This window comes from Corvus brachyrhynchos, unplaced genomic scaffold, assembly GCF_000691975.1.
Source record: "Corvus brachyrhynchos isolate BGI_N302 unplaced genomic scaffold, ASM69197v1 scaffold115, whole genome shotgun sequence".
NCBI lineage: Eukaryota > Metazoa > Chordata > Aves > Passeriformes > Corvidae > Corvus > Corvus brachyrhynchos.
In genome coordinates, this window is record NW_008239553.1 from 11,197,155 (window position 1) to 11,207,127 (window position 9,973).

Consider the following 9,973-nt stretch of genomic DNA (forward strand, 5'->3'; position numbering starts at 1 on the left):
TGAGCTCATGGTGGGTTGGGGTTTGAGCTACTGGTGCTCTGCTGCTCCAGAGAGAGGAAAAAGCTTTAGCAATTGCTCTAGGAAGCCCCTAGTTTTCCCTCCAGCCTGAACAGCATTTGCTTTAGAGGGGATGCTTTCCTACCCTCAGGAAGCACATATGGTTTTTTAGGAGACCATAATTTTTCTAAGATATGCAAAGAAAAGCAAGGAAATAGTCAACAAGCTCAGTCTACCAAAGTGGAATTGTGTGGGACAAGTGAGGGCTTGTTCATCCTTCCACAGCACAGCTGGGAGCTTCTCAAAGAGAGAAATCACAAGAAAGGTTTGTACTGAAAGTGGAGGCAGCCTGAGCATGGAGGCTGCCATGAGACTGAACACCTATCCTTCTATCCAGTTTAGTTAAAACTCATTTATAAGCCATCAAATAAAAAAGGGAAAGTATTTTACAGCACTACCCTAAGGAAATATTGGTTATATTCCAGAAGTGCTAAAGGGTCGTGACAGCAAAGTACACAGGGCTCAGCAAATGCATATTCAACTAAATTGCATCTGTGGGAAGGTAAAGAGCATGATGCCTGAGGGGCAGGATGCTGTCCAGAGGGACCTGGATAAGCTCAAGAGGTGGGACCATGTCAACCTCATGAGCTTCTATGAGGCTGAATAATAAGGTTAAGTGCAAGGTCGTGCCCTTGGACTGGGGTGACCCCCAGTATCGATACAGGCTGGGGTGTGAAGGGTTTGAGAGCAGCCCTGTGGAGGAGGACTTTGTAGTGCTGGTGGAAGAAAAGCTGGACATAAAGGACAATAGTGTGTCCAGTAGGACCAGGGCAATGATCATCCTCCTGTACTTGGCACTGGTGAGGCTGCATCTCAAATCCTGTGTTCAGTTCTGGGCCCCTTCCAACAAGAAAGACATTGAGGTGCTGGGGTGTGGAGAAGACCCCACCTGCAGTGCTGCATCCAGCTCCGGGGTCCCCAGCACAGGAAGGACACGGATCTGTTGGAATAGGTTCAGAAGAGGGCCACAAAAATGATCAAAGGGATGGAGCACTTCTCTTATGAGGAAAGCCTGGAGAAGAGAAGGTTCTAGGGAAACCTCATTGCTTTTCAGTACTTGAATGGGGCTTACAAAAAAGATGGGGACACGATTTACACTGAAGCCTGTACCAATAGGACAAGGACTAATGGTTTTAAACTAAAGGAGGGTGTCCTTAGGCTAGATATAACAAAGAAGTTTTTTACAATGAGGGTGGTAAGACACTGGAAGAGGATGCTCAGAGACATGGTAGATGCCCTATCCCTAGAAATATTCCCTCAGGTTGGACAGGTCTCTGAGCAATCTGATCTAGTTGGTGTTCCTGCTTATTTCTGGGGGGGCTGGACTAGATGACCCAAACTATTCTGTGATTCTGTGACTTTGCTCTGCTTATCCCCCACCACTGACTGCAGAGGGACCCTGCAGAACTACGTATCACTGCTCACTGCAGCAATCTAGTGGCTCATGGTGAGCTTTGAGCTTCACTGGGTAACCAGATAACCAGAGGCTGCTACCCAGAAAAAAGGTGTTGGTGCCTATGGTGTGCAGGGGAAGATGGGTCCCTCTCATATCACTGGGGAAGAGGCACAGCCTGCACTATTCAGTGCAGTCACAGGATTTTTTCCAGAAGGTTTGGGTTTTGAAAGCCTTCTCTTGCTGTCCTTTCCTTGGGGAGGGAGGGGGCATTCAGGGAGAAACAACCTCCTGGTGAGCAGGTTTATCTGCTCTTCATCAGTGCCTGGTGAGTGTCTATCCTGCTGCACCCGGGCTGCACACAGAAGCCCTGTGGGCAAACAGTTCTCTCACCCAGAACAGGCCATGGTAAGCAGGGCAGTTCATTCTACAGGCACTTCATTTTGTGCAGAAGAGAGCTTGTGTATTGCAGCTTGGGCAGTTAATTAAGAACTGAGAGCACTTTTCCTCAGGCAATGTGCTTGTTCCTTAGAAAGGGTGGTTGATATTATTTATGGCTTGCATTGATCTAACAGCTTGCTGCCAAGGAGAGGAGTCCAACTTTTCCCTCTCTACATTGACACCAGCCCTGGCAGCCCTCTGAGCGGGCTCTGCTCCCTGAGCTGGCAGAAGCAACGTCCCTAAGTCCCAGGGTAGCAGAAACCGGGAGTCCCTTGACTGGGAGCCATGGCAGAGGGAAGGGAGCATAGAGCTGTTGGATCACATCAGCTCCAAGGGGCAAATTTCCTTTTGGTGCTAAACAGAGGTGAGATGAAACCTGCTTGAAACACTGATCTAGCTTCTTGGTATACACAAATAACAATAAAGCTGTTTATGGCATTATTGTCTCGCACAACACCTGCCTCATTCTCTAGGCAGAATGGGCTGTTCAAAACTCTGTTTCATTCACTGCACAACATGAAGCATGTTAGGCAAGAAACATGGGCCAAAGGGCCCCATTAAGTAATGAACCACCATTGTAACAAATAGGCACCGACTGTCAAAGCTGAGGAGGAAAGCACAACTTTATTTCTGTAAGCGCTTGAACTCAGAGTGCTTCCATTGGGAAATATGTCCTTTTGCATATAGTTGCGAGTGTAATATTGGTTTAATTGTGAAAAACTGCCTCAAACAGAATGATTTACCAAACCAAACCAATGCGGAGTGGCCCCCTCTGTCTGATAAACAGTCAGGTAGTCAGGTGTTTTAGCTAATTGATCTTGTGCTGCCTGCACCACTTTAGGGCCAAGGAGTGCTGCCAGCACCTCCTGTAGCTCTGGTTAATGGGTATGAACTTCTTCACATGTGTCAACTCAGCATCTTGGCACAGGTTTTGAAAACTGAGACTTTGAACTGAAGCACTTGTAGTGACCAGTAGTATCATATAAGTACTTTTGTGGATCAGATCTCTGTTCCCATTCCTATTTTTATGACCTAGAAAACATGAATTTTGTGCATACCCAGCATCACCAAGTATCAAAGTTTATTGTTTTTTTCTGAATATTTAGTATTTTTCTTAAATCTCTTGCCTGTCAAGAATGGGAACATCTTAAATTCCATCAGAACCAAGAAAGTGTGGATTATTCCAAACCTAACTTGATTTGGTTGTAAAGAAAAACTCATACCTGGGGTGCAGTCTGTGGGTGCAGTAGCAGAAGGCACCACTCCCAGTGCTCATTCTCCCTCTTCAGCCACAAAATAACATAAAGTGGTTTTAACACCTCTGCACAAATCCAGGATTTACAGGCAGGAACTTGGCCCATGACATGAAGTACAGATTAACCCAGGCACATCGTGGCTTGACAGTGCCAGGCAGAAAGTGAGTGTTCAGAAGGAATTAATGGCTCCCAGCAAGACACCTCTTCCACACCCCTGCCCTGAGGCATCATCCTTCTGGAAGGCCCCGCAGCCCCACCAGCCAGGCAGGACCAGCAGGCACTGGGTGTGGATGAGCTGGGCACCAGACAGCTGCTACAGGCACCAGCAGGTTGCACCCCGGGCGATGCTCCAGGCAGCTGCAGCAGGTCCGTGCAGGGGGGCCTGGGGTGCACTAAAGCACCAGTGCATGCCTTCGCTGGGGTGCTGCTGCAGAGGCTGCGAGCAGCCTTCCAGCTTCATCCCATCACCATGGGCTACGCTGCTGCTAGAAAGCTGCTGCTTTAAGCCTGACACTATATAAAAATCCTGACAGGCATCACCTGTACTTTGGTGCAGCTTGTATTTAGAAAACCTGGATAACATGGAATCGTGGCTTTGCTTGTGATCCTGATTTCTTGCTGCAGCAATGCTGTGACTTGAGTCTGGGGGCAGCAGTCAGAGGCTCTCTGAGAGCATGCTGCCTGCACTGCCTGCTCCTGAAGTCTCTGCCTACTTCCTTGGCTTCCAACCAGCAAGGACAATACATGTCACCGGTTTTTAACACAGATGAAGTATTTATAGTTTACAGCTTTGTATTCTCTTCCATACCTTAATTAGCAATATAATTTCCCGTAGCTCTCCCTGTACTTGTGGGAATGGAGGAGAATGGCAATTACTGTGGAAAGCCGGGGCAGAGGGGGGAGAAGAAGAAAAACAGAGAGACACACACACATACAGACAGTTCTTTGCAAGTGGCATAACACGGAGAAGGCTCTGAGCTGCTGCCAGCGGAGGGGACTGTCTGCAGCAGGTTTATGAGGGAGTAATGACTCATTTCAACTTCAGGAAGGTTCCCGTATTGCATAGGAAGAAATCTCATACATATTGAAATAAGCTAGCTTGAGTCTACATTATCAGCACAGCCTGCATTAGCAATACTTTCACATTTGAAGAAAAAGGATCCAAACAATACTATAAAGGAAATCTGAACAGCTGTCAATGCCCTAAAATAATCATGTTACCATAAGTGTTCAAAGGCCATACATATTGTCTAAGGAGCTGTACAAACATGAAAAAACAGATTTGTGTGCTGAATGTTGCCTACGGCAAAGTACAATAAGGGAAGTGAAGGAAAAAATGAGAAGCAGTTATACAGGGAAGGAGGTCCAGAGCAAAGAGTTCATGAGACACAGTGCTCCTGTGGTGAAAACCGCAGCACCTCCCCTTCCCCTGGGCAGGTATTTCTCACAGAAAACCCTTCTCCCATCCCCAGCCCTGTTACAGGCAACCTGACTTATGCTGGCACATGGCATGTTTATATCACTCCAAAGGCTTTTCTCCTGACCCCTGTGAAGTGCATGGGCTGCAAAGAGGCCTCCACCTCAGAGCTGTGGCTCTGTACGGAAAGGCGCTACAACTGCAGTTTGGATTTTCCTTGGGCATGGCAGTGCTTATGGAGCTGGGCTGCTTTCCTGGCTGGCTTCTAGCTCAGTGTTGACCGAGTTAATTCATAAATCCTGCCTCCCCCCAAAAATGAGAAAAATCTGAAGCTTCCATCTACATCAGTATGAGAAAAACCTTTATAGCATGACATATTTTTATATAGATATGTGAATTGCCTCCCACAACACTTCTCTCTCATGAGGTGGATAAAACTGCTTTCATCTATGAGAAGGCATGAAAAGGGAGGTGGAAACAATTAAAAATAACCAAAAGTCACCATAGCAGCAGGGTTTTGACAGTAATCCTGCACCCTGTGCTTTGCTGCTCAGCTTCAACCTCTGCACAGACACCCTCTCCCACAGCATCCTTGGTCCCTGCTACAGCAGCTGCCAGCTGAGTTAGAATTCATGTTTTAAGCAGTTCTTGCCCCAGCAATTATGTATTTTACATGACTGTTTTGGAATTATGTGCACAACAAAGGCACAGCTCCCTTCACTGCTGCCCTTCGCATCCTCCCAAGTGTCATTTAGAGCTGGGAGGAAAACATTTAGAGAACAGTTTAGGAAAGGTGAGCCATCTGCATGTTTATGAAAGAGAGAGAGAGAGAGAGAGACCCGGCAAAGCCATGCTTGTCCCCAGGCACTGTTTGTAAAACATTTTCAGGATGAAAATAAAAACGCAGTTACAGCGCAGGTGTGAGCGCCCTGTAGGAAGTCTCCAAGCTGGGCTCAGGCAGGAACACTGAGCTACAGCTCCAGTTTTCTTCCAGCTTCCTGCTCATGCAACCCACGTGCTTTGTGCCTACATCTCTGTGTGATGCCTGGTTTGCTGCAGACATCCCAGGTCACAGCTCCGTTAGGCAGTCTTTGTTTCAGAAGTGAGTGTCCGTATAGATACATACGCACACACTTATACAGAATAGTAGGTCCCGGGAGCACTTTAGCAAACCCAGGACTGCCCCCACACTACTCTGAAAGGTCCAGAGACAAACCACAAGGCTGAATGATTGCTCACCCTGCCTCAAATGCCCTCTGCAGCTGGGCAAGCAAAGTCTTGAGCACGCTGCCCAGTTTATGCTTTGCATTGCATGGTGTGTGTAAACTCCCTCTCCTTGTCCTCTATCCCCCTACCCCTGACCATGGGAACACCTCAGCCAGTGACACACTAGAGCTAGAGGCAGTTTCCCGAGGCACAGACAGGGACAGATGCACCTTGGGCATTTGGGTGCACATCAGGCATGGAGATGGCACTTGGGCATCTTTAAGCAGCAGCACTCAGGCTTCAGGTGCCTTTGGGGGGGGCAGCTGAGCCATGGGCAGCCCACACACCTGGAGGAGAGCAGGAGGTGCTGGGGGTGACGGTGCTGGGGGTGGGGGGTAGGCAGCGTTTTCACTTTCCTTCAAGGCACTCTTTATATAGCTGGTTACATAAGGCTGTGCAATTTGGCTCCTGTTGGGAGAGAAACACAGGCGTGGGAGTACTGGTATACCAAACCTGACTGTAAAAGTCATCTGTGGGGTTTAGGTTTTTTCCCCTGTCATTCTCTACTAATCTCTAGAACAGCCACTGCTAAATACTTAGTAAAAAAGAGAATACCTTAGCAGTAAGTTATGTGCCTCCAAAACCTGAGCAGGCAGCTGGAGGATGATCCCCATACAGTTTTCCAGACATGCCTATGTCAAGGGTTCCCAGGGGCAGCACAACAGCATTCACCCCCTTCCTGCAATGGGGGTACCAGTGGTGGAAGAGGGTGACAATGAGCTCAGAGGGGCCCATCTGCTCCCTCCCCTGAGGAGCTGCAGTAGCCAGGGGTGAGAGAGGCAAGGGGCTGTTCCCCTCCTCCTTTTTCCTCTGGTGCTGGCAGTTCCTCGGCCCCAGAGAAGGGTGAGTATGGGTTTTGGGGCTTGGAACAGCAATGGAAAAAGCACCATTTCCCCCAGACTTGACACTGATACATACTTACATGGTGCGTTTCGTGCCCAAGATGAAGTTCAGCTCTGCTGTGCCACTGCGCATCACCGCTGCCGTCTCCTTCAGGGAAAGCATTTTCCGTAATGAAAATCAATTGTGTTGAAAATAGTTAGGGAGCGGTGCAGTGCAACATCGCGTACAGATGAACTTATAGTCACGGCCAGCGCTGCGCTCTGAGCCAATTACTCGTTACACGGTCCCTTGCAGCTCTCACTACGCACGAGAGGCTGCACAGAATGGGGCGAGGCTGTGGAGCGGCTGCGTGCTCACAGGGATCGCCCGGCACACACGAGGGCTCCAAGGTGCTACAACAGCAAGGCTGAAGTGGTGGCGAGGCTCAGGCAGAGATGTACAGGGCTTTCACCAAATCACCCCTCAGGTGGGTCCTGCTTGGTTGTTGGCCATCAGTCTTAGTTGTTGATCAGCTCTGCAGTGGGTAATGCTGTTTCTGACGTCTAGAGCCCCCAGTTTCTCACATCCAGCAGGTACCTCACTTTTCATTGTATTAAGAGGGCTTATGACAGAGACAAGTTACCAAGGCCCCTAATGAAAGGAGGAAAAGCAGCAATTTTCAGCTAAAGGAAGATAATTTAGAGTAGGTATTAGAAAGAAATTCTTTACTATGAGGGTGGTGAGGCACTGGAATAGATTGCCTAGAGAAGTTGCAGATGCCCCATCCCTGGCAGTGTTCAGCACCAGGCTGGATGGAGCTCTGAGCAACCTGGTCTTGTGGAAGGGGTGTTGGATTAGATAATCTTTGAAGGTCCCTTCCAACACAAGCCAGCCTATGATGCTACCCCACACGGGGAGCCAACCAGCACAGGTTATCCAGGCACAAGCTCCCAGGTGGCACCTAATCCTTACCTGGGCTGGAGGGTTCATACAACAGATGGAAGACCTGTCCATGCACAGGGTGCCCACTTGACTCAAATATCACCAGTAGATGCACTTTTATATGATGTTAGGACTGTCTCTTCTCACAGGTGCTGCCTTCCTTGGTCCTAATGCACTCTACATCATGCCAAACTGAAAAAAAAAACGTGTCTCAGATCTCAGACGTGGCTCCCTGTGAGCTGGCAGCAGGCAAATTGGGCTGGCAGGCACTGTGGTCAAGTCTGCTGGTGGGCAGTACAAGCAGAGGGGTCAGGGGGGAGGTGGATACAGCATGTGCAACTGTGGGGTGTGGGACAGCAGCAGGCTCCCTGGAGGGCAGTGAGCCATATCTTACCCAGGTACTTCCCTGACAGCAACCAACCTACCTTGAAGTACGAGGCATTTTCCAAATACAATTTTTTTTTTTTTTTTTTCAATAAGTAAGGTACCAGGAAAGCAGACCACAGCCAAGAATTATTTTCAGGGATCATTTTCATAGATTCAGTGACATAAGACAAGAGTGCTGCAGGAAGCTACAACCCAGGGGTTTCCAAGCCTTAGGCAAAAGTAAGTGAAGAGTACTAAAACCAGGGTGCAGCAAGGTGGTTACCTTGTTATTCATAGGAAAGATCCGGAGAAGGCAAGAAACAGAAGCTCTAAGTTCTGCCATGGCTACAAAAGAGAGCTTGGGAGGGATGCCTTTGCAGCTCTAGGGGAGGAAAAAAGCCCAGTCTTGCTGCAGATGTACACAACACTGATGCACCAGAACTCTCCATTAGTAGCAAACAACAAGAATGACAAGAAGCGTGGAACTGTGGTATATAATTGCCCTGAATATATCCAAGCACTGCTTCTTCCAGAGACAGCTGCTGTCTTGTTGCCTGTAGAAGGACGAGCTGCTACTGGTTTTGCTTTCCATACCTCTGAGTGACAGACAGAACTTGCAAATGTGCCAGCAAGGACAGATGATGCAAAGGGCATTGGCTTTCTCCCTCAGAGGATGTCAGGGAGCACAGAGGGCTGACTGCTCCGGGTGCTGCTAAATACAAAGAGTGCAAGAGAGAAAAAGTTAATGTACCACAGCAGTGACAGTGCAGGGGAGGGGGAGCTGGTCTGTTCCAAACCTCTGATATTCCCACGGTGAAAAAAGAGGAAGGCTGGAACAGTTCCTGTTGCTGGGGAACATTGCGAAGGTCACCCTGTCCCTGTTAGCCACCGCTGGGACATGTAAAATGTGCTCTTATCAGCAAGGTAAAAGTTGTTTTCTACAAAGACAGTGTTGACTTCCTGACAACAATGTGCTGCTTGTGTTTTCTGGCACCTGCATCAGATGGTGCAGGTAGGCTCACAGGAGAGCTTCACAAGTGCACAGGTCCCAAGCATTTCTTTCCAGAGCTGAAGCAAAAAAGAGTTACTGAACTCTGTGTAGGGTCATGGTACACTGCTCTGAGACACCCTGTAATGCCTGTCACACCAGCAGAATGGATGTGGGGTCCAAACAAGCAGGACAGGCTAGTCAGATCCTCATCAGCTGACATTCCTACTGCAGTTGGAGTACGGATACCTATTTGGGTTACAGGAGTTACGCATGCATTCCCAAGAACCACATATGGAAACAGCAGCCATTTCATTCCCAGCATCACAAAGGAGCAAGAACACTCTGCCCTTTAACCAAGGCTTAATTTGCAATTCTGCCTGAGTGTGACAATGCACCATAATATATACAATACACTGAGTAAATGAAAGGGGCCTATTATAACTCTTTTAGTAGTTGCTAAGACTGATGTCTACTAAATCAGAATTACATTCAAAATTAATTTGCACTTTGAGGAATTCACCTCTGGTTTACTTTCACATAGGGGAATTACTAGAAAGAGGCTGAAAAATTATAGTGGAGCTATCCACTCCATCTCTTCCAGCTTCTGGAAAGACAAAAGCAGTCTCTTTCTCTGTGTCTTTTCCCCAACATCTTTGTCTTCCTTGTTCTTGCTGTTTGTTTCCCGTTTCTTCTCACTCCCCTGGCCATGGGATCACCGATAGTGAAAGAAAATAATTAGGTGGGTGGGTGTCTTCTTTTCTTTGTGATATCTTAATAGATATTACGAAATAGTGGGGAAAAAAAAAAAAAATAAAGTCAAACAGTCAAATTAATTCATCCATGTCCTGCTGTGCAGAGGGAAGGACACGGGGGCGCTCCGAATCCCGGGGCGGCCCAGCAGCGCAGCCTCACCGCTCGGTTTAGCGGGAACAGCTGGATGCTGCGGTGAGGGTGGGGATAAAAGCGGCGTCATTGGGAGCACAATCCCAAGGCAAGTCCGGAGCAGAGGAGCGGGCGGAGAG

At 48.2% G+C, this 9,973-nt stretch overlaps 1 long non-coding RNA gene across 1 annotated transcript; it reads right to left on the reverse strand.

Annotated features, from left to right (window-relative positions):
- Positions 1 to 1,852: 1,852 nt before the first annotated feature.
- On the reverse strand, positions 1,853 to 9,933 carry LOC108448606. Its single transcript, XR_001864563.1, has 3 exons — positions 7,625 to 9,933; positions 6,753 to 7,303; positions 1,853 to 6,238 (listed from the first exon to the last, which is right to left on the reverse strand). It is a non-coding gene; the product is annotated as an uncharacterized LOC108448606 (long non-coding RNA).
- Positions 9,934 to 9,973: the final 40 nt, after the last annotated feature.